This window comes from Athene noctua, unplaced genomic scaffold (genome assembly GCF_965140245.1).
Source record: "Athene noctua unplaced genomic scaffold, bAthNoc1.hap1.1 HAP1_HAP1_scaffold_208, whole genome shotgun sequence".
NCBI lineage: Eukaryota > Metazoa > Chordata > Aves > Strigiformes > Strigidae > Athene > Athene noctua.
Genome location: NW_027437677.1, coordinates 1 through 7,937, shown reverse-complemented (window position 1 = coordinate 7,937; position 7,937 = coordinate 1).

The following is a 7,937-nucleotide window of genomic DNA, read 5'->3' as shown; positions in this document are numbered from 1 at the left end:
TGGCCCAACCTTCTTCATTATATGATCCTTCTAGGTCTGTAATTAACTTTTGATCCTCTTGAGTATAATTAGGCTTACTTTCTGGGATGATTTGCCAATCAGGAACTAAAACTTCCTCTATTTTTACCTCTCTTTTGGCTGCTTGTTCTGCCTCTGTCTGCCAGTTCATTTCCTTTTTCCAAATCCGAGTTCACCTTTTGGTGGGCCTTAATATGCGTGACTGCCACTTTTCTTGGAAGTTGTACAGCTTTAGTAGTTCCAGAATTTCCTTCCTATGTTTGATGTGTTTCCCTTGTGAGTTCAACAGTCCTCTTTCCTTCTAAATTGCTCCATGAGCGTGGACTACCCCAAAGGCATACTTCAAATCTGTGTAAATATTCACCGTCTTGCCTTGGGCTAGTCCTAAAGCACGAGTCAGTGCGATTATCTCTGCCTTTTGTGCAGAGGTATTCGCAGGCAGCGGTCCCGATTCCAGTATTTCTTGGGTGGTAGTAACAGCATACCCAGCATACCTCTTGCCACTCAAAACATATTTGCTCCCATCTGTAAACCAGTTCTCAGCATCTTCCAGAGGGGCATCCTTCAGATCTGTGCGGCTTGAGTACGTTGCTTCGATGGTTTCCAGGCAGTCATGTTGCACTGGTTCTCCTGTGTTTCCACTCAGGAAAGAAGCTGGGTTAATAATGTTAGTTACTACAATCTCCATATCATCTTGTTCTACTAATTCGGTCTGATATTTTAAGAACCTTTGGGGCGAAAGCCAATGTCCCCCTTTAATTTCCAATACTGCAGACACTGTGTGAGATACAAATACAGTCATTTTCGTGCCTAAAGTGAATTTTTGTGCTTCTTGTATATTTAAGATCACTGCTGCAACCGCTCATAGGCATCTAGTTGCTTGGAGAAAGAGGCGACTGTCCGACAATACAGGCCTAAGTCTTGTGCCAGTATTCCTAATGCAATTCACTGTTTCTCGTGTGAAAAGAGAAAGAATGGCTTACTTACATCTAGGAGTCCCAAAGCCGGAGCTGACATCAGAGCCTTTTTAACAGGTCAAAGGCTCGTATGGCCTCCTTATTCCATCAGAGATTTTTCTGTTGAGTGGCGGTTAGTGCATATAAAGGTTTAACAAGCAATTCATAATTATAAATCTATAGTCTGCACCACCCAGTCATTCCCAGGAACGTTTGCAGTTCTTTCACTGTCTGTGGCCTCGGAGTCTGGCAGATCGCCTCCTTCTGAGCTCATTCTAAAGTTCTTTCTCTAGCACTGATTTCATAGCCCAGATAAATCACTTTGCGTTGCATCACCTGGGCCTTTTTCTTGGCTACTCGGTAGCCCTGAAGTCCCCAAAAATTTAAAAGGCTTACCGTCTAGGTCACACAGGCCTCTTTTGTCTTGGTGGCAATTAGGATGATGTCTACATGCTGCAGCACCTTTCTCTCTTCAGGTGGAGTTGGGGTTTCAAGGTCTTTTGCTAGCTGGTTACCGAATAGCGGGGCCGTTCTTTAATCCTTGTGGCAGCACCGTCCAGGTTAACTGGGTCTTCCGCCCACTCCTAGGATTTTCCCATTCAAATGCAAATATTTTCTGACTGGCTTCGAGGAGAGAGAGGCAAAAGAAAGCATCCTTGAGGTCTAAAACGGTAAATCAGATTAGCTCAGGAGTAAATTGTGTTTACAAAGTGCATGAGTTTGCTACCACTGGGTAGAGATCTTCAGTTATTTTATTTATTGCTCTCAAATCCTGAACTATTCTATATGACCCATCAGGTTTCCGAACAGGTAATATGGGGGTGTTAAAATTAGATTTGCACTCTTTTAATAGCCCTATTTGCAAAAATTTTCTATAACCGGCTGAATCCCTTCCCAATCCTCCTTCTTTAAAGGGTATCGTTTAATTCTTACCGGTTCTTGTCCTTCCTTAAGTTTTACCTCTACGGGTGAGGCATTCTTTGCCCTTCCAGGCGTGTCAGTGGCCCACACTCCAGGATAAACTCGATTGATAATTTCCTCACCGATTTCTCCTCCTGTGGGGATACTAATTAGGGACAAGCTCATGATTTGTATAAGTTCTTGGTTATTTACCTCCAGAGTAATCTCTCCATTGTTAAAGGTAATGGTTGCTCCTACTTGTTCTAGTAGGTGTCTTCCTAGGAGCACTGTTGTGGAGTTAGGCATATACAGAAATTTGTGTATGCCTAACTGCTTTCCCAGTTTATATTTTAAAGGTTTGCAAAAATAAGCCTTTTCACTTTGGCTAGCAGCTCACTTATAATCTTTTCCAGGGCAAGCACTAAAGGATCTTATGGTGGAACTAGTCCACAGTCCCTCTGCCACCCCAGGTGATTTCGGAGGGTAAAGAAAATGTCTGCATTATAAGACACCTCATCCTACTTCCCTTCCCTCTGTAAAAATAACATTAATTGCAAAAGCGTGTCATAGTCTAAGGTCCCATTTAGTGGCCATTTAGCTTCTTCTAGTTTGTAAAGTGGCCACCACTGATTACAATATTTAATCAGGATTTTCTTGCTTTCCATGCTTCCTCTCCCTGCTATTTTTTTCCAGTTCATGAGTATGCAATCCAATGGGCGTTTCTTTACAATTTTTCTCTGCTTATTTCCCATTATTATCCCTTCTTCCCAAAATCCTTTCTCTCCACTCATAGCAGTTTCTACACTGTTTTTTAACCTTCTCCTACTCTCCCTCCTTCACTTCCTAAAGTTCCAGTATCTTACGACTTCTTCCACACAATAATTATTGACTCCAGTCTTTTGACCGAGATGTCTAACGACACCTCTTCTTCCCAGCACTCTGCACACCTCGACCTCCTCTTATCAGACGCATAATACCACTTACATCGACAATCTACGCACTCTGCTAATACCCAAGCTTGATGAAAATTACTAAAGGTAGGAACATAGGAGCACAGAGAAAGCAGGGGATTCTCCCACGAACCCAATCTGGTACTACCAGTTGCCCAGAAGGAGGTGTGTACAATCCTTCTAGCAGGTATAAATCATTTCCCTGTGCCAACCATTCATTCCTTCTACACAAATAATTCGACCAAATCTAACTCAAACCGACAGAGAAGGGATTCACTTTCCCATCTCCGATTCATACAATGTTTTCACAAGACATACAAGGACAGTGTATTATTTAAACAAATATAAACTTCTCATTTACCTTGCAGCAGCTGCCTCTCACTCACACAGCAGCAGCAGCCTCTCACACCCTGCCCCTGCAGGCACGCAGGCACACAGACACACAGCAGCAGCTGCTCTTACTCACAGCACACAGGCACACAGACACTTAAAGGGCCCATCACACTTTTCACTCATACCACAAAATATACCGAGTTTAAGCAATCACCAAATCCGTTTGTAACATATATCATAAACCATAAAACAATTAGCATTCAGTTCAAGGCCAGTATATCTACAATTAGTGCACTATACAATGACCTGAAGCAAGATCCTGCAGGTGACAGTAATTACCAGTACCCTGCCCAAAATGCAAACTGCCTCTTATATACCAGTCATCGGTAGTTTGCCCCACAAGATCTTACTTTCCCGCGGATTCCCAAAACCAAAACCGAATGGGTATACCCCCTCCTCGGGACCGAGCCGTGCGACAGACGTCTCTGCACGTCTTACCAGCGGCCCGTTACAGTTATAAACATACCTCTGTCTGCGAACCAGATGGTCCTTGTCTGCTCCCGCAGTGGACAGCTGGGAGCGGAGTTCCTCTGAGAAGAGCTCGGGGTGTACCTAGGACACCCACCCTCCAGCAGCGTCCCGGCAGCCGAGCAGAGATAGAGTCCCATCTGGGGTGCTAAGACGTTTTGCGGGGAAATTACTCTATAACTTTTGGAGTTATAAAGTGGGTACGTTTATTCAGCGCCGGGCGCATGGGGGATCGCTTCACCACAAGCATGTGCATCGTTTGCAGCTCCCGTCCGGCTTATATGTTACAGAATAGTGCATATTCATAAAATGCCTATACGTATACATAGTCTACCCCCGCCTCCCCTCGCCTCTCACGGCAATCAGGTCTCCTCCCCTCACGCCTGCGTATCGAGCTCCTTTGGCCTCGTTCGGTGGTCGCAGATTTACGGGCGAGGGTCGCACGGATGAAGTATCTCCTCTTCCTCGCCGATCAACTTTTCACCTCGTCGTTCTGCGCAGTCTCAGTTGTTTCCCTGGGCCCTGGCCAAACCGCCAGGTCAGTTTGTGCTTGAATCTAGGATGATTTGTTGGTGGAACATACAACTTCAAGGACCATAAGAAACTTCTCTTTGGGCTAGGAGATATTTGCCTAGCAACGTTATCAACACCTGGTATGTCTTGTTCAAACAGTCCCATACGCCTCCCCTTGTTTTTGTGCAGACCTTGCGCCATCAATCTAAGATTGTTTAGACTCCCTGTCTCAGATATTTTCTTGAGTTTTTCAGAGAAGAGGATCACCTCTATCTATTATCTAGGCATCTCCTATGATCTTTTCTGTCAAACTTTCCTTTTTTTTTTTTGTATAGCAAAGTAGGTGTTAGTTACTTAGGCTGCCTCATACACTTTCTGACGTATGTCATGGCGGGTTTTTTCTGTCCTTTAGGATTCTCTAGAGAGTTAGGCAGAGAGACCATCAAGGTCTCTCTGAATTGTTGGCATGTACAATCAATTAGTTATATTGGAACCGTGATATTTTTGAGAAGGAATTCTTTTAGCATCTAATTCTGCTTTGTTCTTTAGTCCTATCTAGAACAAGGTTCTGTTAGAAGGTAGATAGCATACATGGTCTTGCTAGAAAATTAAAAAAAACAACCCGTAGAATTTTGGGTTTTGCACAGGAATCTAAAGCACATCGTTTTGAAGATCGATATTATCATCACATTTAACCAACTACTTCCCACATCTCTTAGAACAATATCTCTTTTTTTATATCTATACCCCAGAAAAAAAAAGGTTTTATTCTTTACCCGGTCACATCACCAGCGCAATAGACGCAGCAAAGAAGAAATATTGTTTCCAGCGAGGGTAGCTTTCTTCATTCAGCATTTCACAAGCTGCAAAGTTAAGGCAGAGGAGAACACTTGCTGCTGCTCCCCTGGGAGATTTTATGCCTTGTGGTGGTGAGCCCCTCCCCTCTCCCAGGTGATTGTGGTCTGGGTGGTGGGTGGGGCCTGGGGTATATAAGCCACAGCCTCTCCTCAGGGAGATCATTCTGCTCTCAGGCCTCTCTGAGGTTAGTGCTCCTTGAGTCAATAGCAGCTTTTGAGCTGTTGAAGCTCTTTGTGCACATGCATCTCATTAATCACAGCAGCTGTCATACCGGAGGTAAGAGTTTCAGCATCAGTCAAGGTTTGGCAGTCTATATAATAAGAAGTACACCGATAGGTAGCAGGCTTTTTCAGGTGAGTAAATCTGTACCAGCTGGATGGAGCAGGTAAAAGGGTTCAAATGCATGCACTTAGTTTTTTTCCTCTTCATTTGAGATGCATTACATTTTCCTGTTTTTTTCTGACTTTAATGAAGATGGGACCTTGTTTTTTACCTAGTATCACCATCGACATTGTAAGTTGTCAATATCATCTGGCTAAATAGGACCGACGGTGAGATGACAGAGCAAGGGTTAGCGCAAACATCTCTTACGCATCCATATGCGGAGCTTCAGCATTTTCCAAGGAAGTAGCAGGCACGTGAGGCACAGCATCTTTCAGGATACAGGACAGCCGATCCCGTTACCTAATTGCACACAGAGCACCGTGTTGTTTTGTCGGTGCCATGTAGGCAGCCTTTGCAATAGGATGAACATCTGAGGTGAACCGGGGTAGTAGAGAAGAGGAGCACGGGGCCGGTGTTTTCACACAAGCACAAGTGTAACCTTCTGCTTCTTGATATCATAGGTGCTACGAGCGACGCCGGCACGGAGCAGGCGAGCGGAAAGTACGACGCTTTCGAGGAGGAGACCGTCGCAGAACAGGGCCACGTCAGCCGACACGGTGCCGACCGCCAGTGCGATTTTTGTGCAGATGATGAAGAGGAACCCGGCATCTGTAGGAATATCCCAGTTAGCCGATGGAGCGGCTGTCAAAGATGGCTTCAGACCCCCAGGCCCCAGATAAGTCGAGGGACCGGTGTTTTGGAGAGGGCTCTGGGGCCAGGCCAAGGTTGGGAATCGCAGGGAGGGGTTTTCAAGCTAGCATAGGGGAGAGGACCATACAGGCACAGCACCCTTTCGTTAGGGAAAGGGAGCACATTACCTTTCTGCACAAGACCGCCACGTGCCAGGCAGGGCAGTTCCAGCCCACGGCTGCGTCGTCACGTAGTTTGTGTTTTCTGCGTCCTCGAGCTTCCTTAGGTCACAACATCCTCATCACTCTTTGCCCCGAAGCAGCACAGCGTGCGCTTCGGGAACCATCGCTAGGGCGTCAAAAGTCTCTAGTCATCGGCACAGCGCCGGTCGGGCGCTTCTTTTATCTCATGACAAAGACTGAGGCGTGGATAGGTCTTGGAAGTTTCAGGTCGCTCTGCTTTAGCAGCACCTTTCCAGGCTGCATTAACATCTCCGATATTGCGCGGTCCACCTTTTCCAATACCTTTTATGAGAGTTTTTCCCTGCATCCTTACATGCTTTGATCTTGAAGTAAGGCGTCTCCTATGTGACTCATCTCTGTTTTTGTTTCCAGCCGCAGCATTCAATTCTTCTCTACCTGCCACGGATTATTCTTCTCAGTCCTCTCGGTCTTCTGATCCGGTAGCATCTCCGGTCAAGGAGTCATTCTTAGAGAGCTTGTTTTAATGTTTCCGTCTCAGCGTTTGTCTTTGTGTGCAGTGTCGGTCTGTGCGTGTTTGTGTCTGGGTTGGAGCTGCTCTGCCTGGAGACACAGAGCAATAGTCCACGAAAGAATAGCAGTAGCAATCAACGGCTAATGGGGTCATAAGTAGAGACTTGGTAGGGAGAGGACATACAGTCCATTTCAGGGCTAGCAGGTATATATGCAGGAGGTGCATGAGTTTTCTCTGTAGCATTTTTTGGAGATGACGGGGCTGTGTTTAACGGCAGGTCGCAGTCAAGATCTAGATGGTGTGCTTATAGGAGGCTTCTGGAATCGTTAAGCCATCAGTTAACATACAGGTGACTCGTTCAATGCCGTTTTTTGCCGAAGCAGAGGGGCGATCCGCGCACCAAAGGTCGACGGAGGCGGCGAGCGGAGCACCGTAAGAAGGTACTTAGATGTGCCGCATCAGAGGGAAGACATGATGGACGGCTATACAAGTAGCCTATAAGAGCGTTTTATTACGAAGGTGTGAAGCAAGATAGCGGCACCGCAGGCAAGTCAAGCGAGGTGAGATATTACCAGTGTGCTCAAGTAGCAGTTATAGTTCGGGAGTTGTAATGTCGGTGAAGGTAGACGTATCCCTTGTCGTTTGCGTTTCAGGTCGTAACCGAGCCTCCACAGGAGAAATCCCGAACAGCAGAGGTAGGGCGGGCGATCGCACCAGGTAAAGGAGCGGGAGAGGGTTATAGCCGCCGGCAGGGTGTAGTTTCGGGTAACATCTCACCCGGCGTTACTTTGGTTTTTGCAGGCGACCGACATAGCGTCGGAAGGGTGCAGTCACACATGGGAGGAGCAGCCCGAGGCGAGGCGGCGTCGGCCAGGTCCCCGTCGACGTGTCGAGTATCCCACGGCATCTAAGCGAAGCGTTTCTCTTAGGTTTTGCGAGCGCCGTCCAGGCAGCCTTTTTAATCGGATGAGCATTTGAGGCGAGCCGGGTCAGTAGCGAGGAGGAGTAGGGGCGGGTGAATTGTCAGAAGCACAACAGCGATTTTCGTACGTCTCGGTTTCTTAGGTACCGCAAGCGACGACGGCAGCACCGTCGTCTCCGGAGCGAATAGGAGAGAGGCGCTTTCGAGGGCGGCGTCGCGGAAGCTGTCGGC